The sequence below is a fragment of the Phocoena phocoena genome, chromosome 3 (assembly GCF_963924675.1).
Source record: "Phocoena phocoena chromosome 3, mPhoPho1.1, whole genome shotgun sequence".
Taxonomy (NCBI): Eukaryota; Metazoa; Chordata; class Mammalia; order Artiodactyla; family Phocoenidae; genus Phocoena; species Phocoena phocoena.
In genome coordinates this window covers 65,072,548-65,084,565 of record NC_089221.1, presented here as the reverse complement: position 1 = coordinate 65,084,565, position 12,018 = coordinate 65,072,548, and the positions used below count along the sequence as shown (strand labels likewise).

General features: G+C 38.2%; 1 protein-coding gene across 22 annotated transcripts in view; it reads left to right on the top strand.

Annotated features, from left to right (window-relative positions):
• The window catches only part of SSBP2 (single stranded DNA binding protein 2), a 300,689-nt gene that overhangs the window by 240,218 nt on the left and 48,453 nt on the right, over positions 1-12,018 (top strand). The gene's annotated exons all lie outside the window — the stretch shown is intronic.

Below are 12,018 nucleotides of genomic sequence, written 5' to 3'. Positions count from 1 at the left end.
TAAAATGGACTACCTGGAAGAAATGGACAAATTCTTAGAAATGCACAACCTTCCGAGACTGAACCAGGAAGAAATAGAAAATATGAACAGACCAATCCCAAGCACTGAAATTGAAACTGTGATTAAAAATCTTCCAACAAACAAAAGCCCAGGACCAGATGGCTTCACAAGTGAATTTTATCAAACATTTAGAAAAGAGCTAACACCTATCCTTCTCAAACACTTCCAAAATATAGCAGAGGGAGGAACACTCCCAAACTCATTCTACGAGGCCACCATCACCCAGATACCAAAACCAAAGAGGTCACAAAGAAAGAAAACTACAGGCCAATATCACTGATGAACATAGATGCAAAAATCCTAAACAAAATACTAGCAAACAGAATCCAACAGCACATTAAAAGGATCATACACCATGATCAAGTGGGGTTTATCCCAGGAATGCAAGGATTCTTTAATATACTCAAATCAATCAATGTGTTAAACCATATTAACAAATTGAAGGAGAAAAACCATATGATCATCTCAATAAATGCAGAGAAAGCTTTTGACAAAATTCAACACCCATTTATGATAAAAACCCTCCAGAAAGTAGGCATAGAGGGAACTTACCTCAACATAATAAAGGCTATATATGACAAACGCACAGCCAACATTGTCCTCAATGGTGAAAAACTGAAACCATTTCCACTAAGATCAGGAACAAGACAAGTTTGCCCACTCTCACCACTATTATTCAGCATAGCTTTGGAAGTTTTAGCCACAGCAATCAGAGAAGAAAAAGAAAGAAAAGGAATCCAAATCGGAAAAGAAGAAGTAAAGCTGACACTGTTTGCAGATGACATGATATTATACATAGAGAATCCTAAAGATGCTACCAGAAAACTACCAGAGCAAATCAATGAATTTGGTATAGTAGCAGGATACAAAATTAATGCACAGAAATCTCTTGCATTCCTATCCACTAATGATGAAAAATCTGAAAATGAAATTAAGAAAACACTCCCATTTACCATTTCAACAAAAAGAATAAAATATCTAGGAATAAACCTACCTAAGGAGACAAATGACCTGTATACAGAAAATTATAAGACACTGATGAAAGAAATTAAAGATGATACAAATAGATGGAGAGATATACCATGTTCTTGGTTTGGTAGAATCAACATTGTCAAAGTGACTGTACTACCCAAACCACACTACAGATTCAATGCAATCCGTATCAAACTACCACTGGCATTTTTCACAGAACTAGAACAAAAAAATTCACAATGTGTATGGAAACACAAAAGACCCCGAATAGCCAAAGCAATCTTGAGAAAGAAAAACGGAGCTGGAGGGATCAGGCTCCCTAACTTCACTACAAAGCTACAGCAATCAAGACAGTATGGTACTGGCACGAAAACAGAAAGATAGATCAATGGAACAGGATAGAAAGCCCAGAGATAAACCCACGCACATATGGTCACCTTGTCTTTGATAAAGGAGGCAGGAATGTACAGTGGAGAAAGGACAGCCTCTTCAATACGTGGTGCCAAGGAAACTGGACAGCTACATGTAAAAGAATGAAATTAGAACACTCCCTATTACCATACACAAAATAAACTCAAAATGGATTAAAGACCTAAATGTAAGGCCAGACACTATAAAACTCTTAGAGGAAAACATAGGCAGAACACTCTATGACATAAATCACAGCAAGATCCTTTTCGACCCACCTCCTAGACAAATGGAAATAAAAACAAATAAACAAATGGGACCTAATGAAACTTCAAAGCTTTTGCACAGCAAAGGAAACCATAAAGAAGACGAAAAGACAACCCTCAGAATGGGAGAAAATATTTGCAAATGAAGCAACTGACAAAGGATTAATCTGCAAAATTTACAGGCAGCTCATGTAGCTCAATATCAAAAAAAACAAACAGCCCAATCCAAAAATGGACAGAAGACCTAAATAGACATTTTTCCAAAGAAGATATACAGATTGCCAACAAACACATGAAAGAATGCTCAACATCATTAACCATTAGAGAAATGCAAATCAAAACTAAAATGAGATATCATCTTACAGCAGTCAGAATGGCCATCATCAAAAAATCTACAAACAATAAATGCTGGAGAGGGTGTGGAGAAAGGGAACCCTCTTGCACTGTTGGTGGGAATGTAAATTGATACAGCCACTATGGAGAACAGTATGGAGGTTCCTTAAAAAACTAAAAATAGGGCTTCCCTGGTGGCGCAGTGGTTGAGAGTCCACCTGCCGATGCAGGGGACACGGGTTCATGCCCCGGTCCGGGAGGATCCCACATGCCGTGGAGCGGCTGGGCCCATGAGCCATGGCCACTGAGCCTGTGCATCCGGAGCCTGTGCTCTACAACGGGAGAGGCCACAACAGTGAGAGGCCCACATACCCCCCCCAAAAAAAACTAAAAATAGAACTACCATACAACCCAGCAGTCCCACTACTGGGCATATACCCTGAGAAAACCATAATTCAAAGAGTCATGTATCAAAATGTTCATTGCAGCTCTATTTACAATAGCCAGGACATGGAAGCAACCTAAGTGTTCATCAGCAGATGAATGGATAAAGATGTGGCCCATATATACAATAGAATATTACTCAGCCATGAAAAGAAACAAAATTGAGTTATTTGTAGTGAGGTGGATGGACCCAGAGTCTGCCATACAGAGTGAAGTAAGTCAGAAAGAAAAACAAATACCATATGCTAACATATATATATGGAATCTAAAAAAAAGAAAAAATGGTCATGAAGAACCTAGGGGCAAGATCGGAATAAAGACACAGACCTACTAGAGAATGGAATTGAGGATACAGGGAGGGGGAAGGATAAGCTGGGAGAAAGTGAGAGAGTGGCATGGACATATATACACTACCAAACGTAAAATAGATAGCTAGTGGGAAGCAGCCGCATAGCACAGAGAGATCAGCTCGGTGCTTTGTATTGCACAGGGAGATCAGCTCGGTGCTTTGTGACTACCTAGAGGGGTAGAGTAGGGAGGGTGGGAGGGAGGGAGACGCAAGAGGGAAGAGATACGGGGACATATGTATAACTGATTCACTTTGTTATAAAGCAGAAACTAACACACCATTGTAAAGTAATTATACTCCAATAAAGATGTTAAAAAAAAAAAAGAATCTATAAATGCACATAAGAAGCCCTTACCTCCCCTGCATTCCAAGATATTCAGGGAGGCAGGGAGGAGTCATACGGTAGTGCCACATAATGGTATTAAAGATAATTATAGATAAAGAAAATTTCATTAAAGATAATGAAAGCCAGGTTTCTCACTGTTGGAGAAAATACTTACAAACATAAGAAGGAAGAAGACTGAAAATAATCCTGAGGTTTTGGATTGTAATTGGACGTGTCTGATTGGTGTTAGAGAGTATGAATTTATGGTATGTGTATGTACCATACACACACACACAGATAGATATAAAATTAGTCATAAATTTATGTATGTACATATATATATATGTGCACATATACACATAGATTTTCAAGTGCAGCATTTACTGAGAGAGCCAAAAGGCAATGTACTCAACTAAGAAGGAGCACTTTGAGATCCCAGATCTTGGTGCCTAAATGCTGTCCTCCACTAGAAGGAATCAGGACCCTTTGGAGAAAGGTCTGATTCCAGAGCTAGGCCAGGAAAAGTATGAAACGAACCTTACTCATACCAGTAAGGAAATGCTCAAAATATGATGGAAATGTTTCAAAAGGACAATAGAGCCAGCTTGAAGAGCCTCCTACTGGCCAGATCTTGCATAATTTAAATATTAAAATGAATGATGACAGTAAATAGATTATAACCTTTTGATTAGAATAGCAATCCGTAAGTGTCAATGTATCAATCAGTAAGAAGGGAAAGCTGTTCCTTACAATGGAATGCCAACTAGTAAGCACAGAAAGAATGATACACATGCAGTGTTTCCATTTGGCAACTGTTACAGTGCTTAGGAGTTGTCAGTGGATGCTAAGGCTGATAAAGGATTAATGAGGAATGGGATATTAACAATCTTGGAATAGCTCTAATATTGAATGTAACCAATTACAAAGGGGAAAAATAATGATCTAGTGTAGGACCTGGCAAACACCAACAGAATGAGATGATAAGGTTAACATCAACAGTAGTGGGATGAGTCAACATCATGTACCCTCTGATGTGATACACTGAGAAGAGTATAGCATCAGTTCTGCAGTATTCCTAAGAAAATAAGACCTGAGTCTGGGTCATGAAGAGACATCAGAGGATCATCCTGTAGAATTTAAGACTCATTCTTCAAAACTGTTCAGGCTATGATAGAGAAAGACTAAGGGAAGACCTGGAAGAGCATGAAGAGACATGACAACTAAATGCAACATGTGTTCCATGAGATCCTGGTCCCAGAAAGTAAAAAGAAACATTGTTGAGACAGGTGGCAAAATTTAAATGGCGTCTGTGTGTTTTGGATGGTAGTGTTTTATCAATGGATTTCCTGACTTGAAAAGTTGTGTTGTGGTTATGTAGGAGAATATCCTTGCTTAGGGAACTAAACTCTGTGGTACTTAGAAGTGAAGAGGCATAATGTCTGCAGCTTGCTCTCAAGTGGCAGATACGGTGAAATGTTAACTATTGGGCAGTCAGTGTCAGGGTATATGGGAATCCTTTGTACTGTCTGTGCAATTTTTCTGTAAGTTTGAAATTTAAAAAAATATATTTATATTTTAAAGCATATAGAAGGAGAATTAATGCCAAACTGGGATTATATGGAAGAATTTTGTTAGGAAATTATCCCTAAACCGAGATCTAAAATGTCAGAATGAGCACTTGATGGTCTGTGACCTCCTAGAGAGACAAGAAAGTTTAGTTTTAGTTTGTGTTTAGTTTTGTTTTATTTTGCTTTTAATGGTTGGCATTTAGATATTGTTGACTGAGTACATGAATTGAAAAAACTGAAAAGAGTTTGGTATAACTGGAAGTTGTAATGTCAGCTTGGCAGTAGCAAGAAATTAGGCTGGAAAGGTAAGCAGGAAATAGGTCATTTAGTAGGAGATCAATAAATTGATATTGAGTGTGCTTGTGAACAAAAAAATCAAAGGATTACAAAAATGGCTTGAAAAATGGCAGTTCTCTACTGCATCCCAATGATAAGAACTAGCGAAACAGTTCTGGTCTGGATAAATAAATTATTTAATATGAAATTTCCCTTGAAATATTTGAAATTTTAAACTAATGAAATAAGATATTTCTGCTTTTAAGTTAAATTAGTGAACCTTTATAGAAATTCTTACCAGTTGTCAGGATTATGTGTATATATGTATACATACATGCTTCATAGATAGGATCAGTATGTTTTAATCATTTATAGCTCGGTCCAGCTCTAAGTGCTTCTCAGATGACTATTAGAAACTTACAATTCAGTATGTTTCCAGTATTGCACCCCTGCATAATATAAACCCTATCTGTTAATTGGCACCTTTTTTCAGTTCTAGTTCTCTTTTTCCATTCAGCCAAATTGTTTGAACTAAATTGGAGTATTATTTTTCTAAATAGTTTCTTAGGGAAAATATGACTACCCAAAACAATATTCATTGGCTCCTTGGCATTTTAGTTCTGCTCCTATTATAATCCCCAGTGAGTAAAATAATCTATAGAAATAGCTTACATTTAAGAAGCAAAATTAATTTACCCTTAGTAAATTAATTTCGGGGAAAGGCATTATATATACTTCTCAAGAAGAAATAGGACAATTTTTGCCTAGATTTTGTTCCCAACAGTACCAATTTTCTTTGCCTGAAAACTGGGCAAAGTAGGATCATTTTAAAACTAAGAAATCATACTGGGTGTACAGACATATAAAATTCATAAAAGAGTGTGAAATATAAGAAATCTTGTGTGGACACTGGTGGCAGAGGTACTAGGTACTCATTGACATGAACTTTCCTGGAGGCCGCCATTTTGATGCCAAAATCGGGCCCCACCCAACAGCCTGAAGGCTCCAGAGCTGGGATGCCTCACGCCAAACAACCAACAGGGCAGGAACACAGCCCCACCCGTCAGCACACAGACTGCCTAAAGTCGTCCTGAGCCAACAGCCACCTCTAAACACACCCCTTGACATGACCCTGCCCATCAGAAGGACAAGACCCAGCTGCACCCACCAGTGGGCAGACAACAGTCTCTCCCACCAGGAAGCCTGCACAAGTCTCTTAGACCAGCTTTGTCCACCAGGGGGCAGACACCAGAGGGAAGAGGAACGATAATCCTGCAGCATGGGGGATTGCAAACACAAAAAGTTAGACAAAATGAGATGGCAGAGGAATATGTCCCTGATGAAGGAAGAAGATAAAACTACAGAACAACTAAGTGTAGTGGATATAGGAAATCTACCCCAAAATGAATTCAGAGTAATGATAGTAAAGATGATCCAAAATCTCAGAAAAAGAATGGAAGCACAGATCAAGAAGATACAAGAAATGTTAACAAAGAGCTAGAAAGTATAAAAAACAAACAGAGATGAACAATACAACAAGTGAAATGAAAAATACACTAGAAGGAATTAATAGCAGAATGAGGCAGAGAAACATATGAGTAAACTGGAATACAGAATGGTGGAAATCACTGCTGCAGAACAGAATAAAGAAAAAAGAATGAAAAGAAATGAAGACAGGGAGGAATAGATTGGGAGTTTGGGATTGACACACTGCTATATTTAAAATAAAATGCCTTGCCATAGGGCTTCCCTGGTGGCGCAGTGGTTGAGAGTCCGCCTGCCGATGCAGGGGATACAGGTTCGTGCCCCAGCTCGGGAAGATCCCACATGCCGCGGAGCGGCTAGGCCCGTGAGCCATGGCCACTGAGCCTGTGCGTCCGGAGCCTGTACTCCACAACGGTAGAGGCCTCAACAGTGAGAGGCCCACGTACTGCAAAAAAAAAAAAAAAAAAAAAAAAAAAAAAATGCCTTGCCATAAAAAAAAAAAAATGAAGACAGTCTAAGAGACAGCTAGGACAACATTGAACACACCAACATTCACATTATAGAAGTCCCAGAAGGAGAAGAGAGAGAGAAGGGGCCTGAGGAGATATTTGAGGAGATAATAGCTGAAAACTTCCCTAACATGGGAAAGGAAATAGTCACCCAACTCCAGGAAGCAGAGTCCCATAGAGGATAAACCCAAGGAGAAACATGCTGAGACACATATTAATCAAATTAACAAAAATTAAAGACAGAGAAAATATTAAAAGCAACAAGGGAAAAGCAACAAATAACATACAAGGAATCCCCATAAGGTTATCAGCTGATTTTTCAGCAGAAACGCTGCAGGCCAGAGGGAATAGCACAATATATTTAAAGTGATGAAAGGGAAAAACCTACAACCAAGAATACTCTACCCAGCAAGGCTGTCCTTCACATTTGACGGAGAACTCAAAAGCTTTACAGACAAGCAAAAGGTAAGAGAATTCAGCACCACCAAACCAGCTGTACAAATACTAAAGGAAATTCTCTAGGCGAAAAAGAAAAGCCCACAACGAGAAACAAGAAAATTATGAATGGGAAAGCTTACCAGTAAAGGCAAACATACAGCAAAGATAGGAAATCATCCACACACAAATATGATATCAAAACCAGCAATCACAAGAAGAGTACAAATGCAGGATATTGGAAATGCATTTGAAATTAAGAGATCGTGAACTTAAAACAATCTTGTATATGTATAGACTGCTATATCAAAACTTCATGGTAACCTCAAACCAAAAATCTACAACAGATATACACACAAAAAAGAAAAAGGAATCCAAACACAACATTAAAGATAGTCATCAGATCACAAGAGAAGAGAACAAAAGTGGAAGGGAATAAAAAGACCTACAAAAACAAATCCAAAACAATTAACAATGGCAATAAGAACATACATATCAGTAATTACCTTAAATATAAATGGATTAATGCTCCAACCAAAACACATTGACTAGCTGAATGGATACAGAAACGAGACCTGTATATATGCTCTCTATAGGACACCCACTTCAGATCTAGGGACACATACAGAATGAAAGTGAGGGGATGAAAAAAGGTATTCCATACAAATGGAAATCAAAAGAAAGCTGGAGTAGCAATACTAATATCAGACAAAACAGACTCTGAAATAAAGACTATTACAAGAGACAAGGACACTACGTAATGATCAAGAGATCAATCCAAGAAGAAGATATAACAATTGTAAATATACATACACCAAAAATAGGAGCACCTCAATATATAAGGCAAACACTAACAGCCATAAAAGGAGAAATTGACAGTAACACAATAATAGTGGGGGACTTTAACACCCCACTTTCATCAATGGACAGATCATCCAGGCAGAAAATCAGTAAGGAAATCCAGGCTTTAAATGACACATTAGACCAGATGGACTTCATTGATATTTATGCATTCCATCTGAAAGCAGCAGAATATACATTTTTCTCAAGTGCACATGGAATATTCTCCAGGATAGATCACATGCTGGTCCATAAAGCAAGCCTTGGTACATTTAAGAAAACTGAACTCATATTAAGCATCTTTTCCAACCACAATGCTATGAGATTAGGAGTCAGCAGCAAGAAAAAAACTGTAAAAATTTGTAAAACTGTAAAAATTGGTAGGAATCCACCTGCCAATGCTGGGGACACAGGTTCGATCCCTGGCCCGGGAAGATCCCACATGCCACAGAGCAACTAAGACTGTGCACCACAACTACTGAGCCTGTGCTCTAGAGCCCGCAAGCCACAACTACTGAGCCCGCATGCCACAACTACTGAAGCCCGCGTGCCTAGAGCCCATGTTCTGCAACAAGAGAAGCCACCACGATGAGAAGCCCGTGCACCGCAACAAACAGTAGCCCCTGCTCACCACAACTAGAGAAAGCCCACGCACAGCAACAAAGACCCAACACAGCCAAAAATAAATAAAATTAATTGAAAAAAAATATCAGAACAGAAATAGAGACAAAGAAAACAATAGAAAAGATCAATGAAACTAAAAGCTGGTTCTTTGGAAAGATAAAATTGATACACCTTTAGCCAGACTCATCAAGAAAAAGGAGAGGGCTCAAGTTATTAAAATAAGAAGTGAAAAAGGAGAAGTTACCACAGACACCACAAAAATACAAAGGATCAGAAGAGACTACTGCAAGCAACTATATGCCACTAAAATGCCTAGAAGATTTGGACAAATTCTTAGAAAGGTACAATCTCCCAAAACTGAACCAGGAAGAAACAGAAAATATGAACAGACCAATCACAAGCACTGAAATTGAAACTGTGATTTAAAAATTCCCAACAAACAAAAGTCCAGGACCAGAAGCCTTCACAGGCAAATCCTATCAAACATTTAGAGAAGAGTTAACACTTATCCTTCTGAAACCATTGCAAAAAATTGCAGAGGAATGAACACTTCCAAACTCATTCAGTGAGGCCACCATCACCCTGATACTAAAACCAGACTAAGATACCACAAAAAAAGAAAATGAGAGGCCAATATCACTGATGACCATAGGTGCAAAAAATCCTCAGCAGAATACTAGCAAGCTGAATCCAACAATACATGAAAAAGATCATACACCATGATCAAATGGGATTTATCCCAGGGATGCAAGGATTTTTCAATATCTGCAAATCTATCAGTGTGATAACCACATCAACAAGTTGAAGAATAAAAACCATATGATCGGACTTCCCTGGTGGCGCAGTGGTTAAGAATCTGCCTGCCAATGCAGGGGACATGGGTTCAAGCCCTGGTCCGGGAAGATCCCACATGCCACAGAGCAGCTAAGCCCATGCACCACAACTACTGAGCCTGCGCTGTAGAGCCCACAAGCCACAACTACTGAGCCCATGTGCCACAACTACTGAAGCCCACACGCCTAGAGCCCGTGCTCTGCAACAAGAGAAGACACCGCAATGAGAAGCCTGCGCACTGCAACAAAGAGTAGCCCCCACTCACCATAACTAGAGAAAAGCCCACGTGCAGCAGTGAAGACCCAATGCAGCCAAAAATAATTAATTAAAACAAGAAACATGATCATCTTAATTGATGCAAAAAAAGCTTTTGACAAAACTCAACACCGTTTATGATAAAAAAAACTCTCCAGAAAGTGGACATAGAGAAAATATACCACAACATAGTAAAGGCCATATATGACAAACCCACAGCTAACATCATACTCAATAATGAAAAGCTGAAAGCATTTCCTCAAAGATCAGGAGCAAGACAAGGATGTCCACTCTCGACACTTTTATTCAACATAATTTTGGAAGGCCTATCCACTGAAATCAGAGAAGAAGAATAAAGAAAAGGAATCCAAGTTAGAAAAGAAGTAAAACTGTCACTGTTTGCAGATGACATGATAGTATACATAGAAAATCCTAAAGATGCTACCAGAAAACTACTAGAGCTCATCAATGAATTCACTAAAGTTGCAGGATATAAAATTAATACACAGAAATCTGTTGCATTTGTATACACTAAAAACAAAAGATCATAAAGAGAAATTAAGGAAATAATCCCATTTACCATCAAATCAAAAAGAATAAAATACCTAGGAATAAACCTACCTAAGGAGGTAAAACACAAACAGATGGAAAGGTATATATACCACGTTCTTGGATTGGAAGAATCAATGTTGTCAAAATGACTACACTACCCAAGGCAACCTACTGATTCGGTGCAATTCCTATCAAATTACCATTGGCATTTTTGCAGATTTAGAACAAAAAATCTTAAAATTTGTACAGAAACCCAAAAGACCCTGAATAGCCAAAGCAACCTTGAGAAAGAAAAGTAGAGGTGGAGGAATCAGGTTCCCTGACTTCAGACTATACTACAAAGCTACAGTAATCAAGACAGTATGGTACTGACACAAAGACAGAAAAATAGATCAAGAACAGGATAGAAAACACAGTCTCTTCAATAAGAGGTGCTGGGAAAACTGGACAGCTACATGTAAAATAATGAAATTAGAACATTCTCTAACACCATGCATGAAAATAAACTCAAAATGGATTAAAGACCTAGATGTAAGATGGGATACTATAAAACTCTTAAAGGAAAACATAAGCAGAACACTCTTTGACATAAATTGCAGCAAAATCTTTTTGCATCCACCTCCTAGAGTAATGAAAATAAAAACAAAAAGAAACAAATGGGACCTAGTTAAACTTAAAAGCTTTTGCACAGCAAAGGAAACCATAAACAAAATGAAAAGACAACCCCCAGAAAGGGAGAAAATATTTGCAAATGATGTGACCAGCAAGGGATTAATCTCCAAAATATAGAAACAGCTCATGCAGCTCAGTATCAAAACAAACAAACAACCAATCAAAAAATGGACAGATCTAAATAGATATTTCTCCAAAGAAGACATACAGATGGCCAAGAGGCATATGAAAAGGTGCTAAACATTGCTAATTATCAGAGAAATGCAAATCAAAACTACAATGAGGTATCACCTCACATCAGTCAGAATGGCCATCATCAAAAAGTCTACAAACAATAAATGCTGGAGAGGGTGTGGAGAAAAGGGAACCCTCCTACACTACTTGTGGGAATGTAAATTGGTACAGCCACTATAGAGAACACTGTGGAGGTTCCTCAAAAAACTAAAAATAGAGCTACCATATGATCCTGCAATCCCACTCCTGAGCATATATCCGGAGAAAACCATATTTAGAAAAAGATACATGCACCCCAGTGTTCATTGCAGCACTATTTACAGTAGCCAAGACATGGAAGCAACCTAAACATCCATCAACAGATGAATGGATAAAGAAAATGTGGTACATATATACAGTGGACTCTTACTCAGCCATAAAAAAGAATGAAATAATGCCATTTGCAACAACATGGATAGACCTAGAGATTCTCATTCTAAGTGAAGTAGGTCAGAGAAAGACAAATATCATATGATATTACTTATATGTGGTATCTTAAAAAAGGATACAAATTAACTTATTTACAAACAGGAACAGA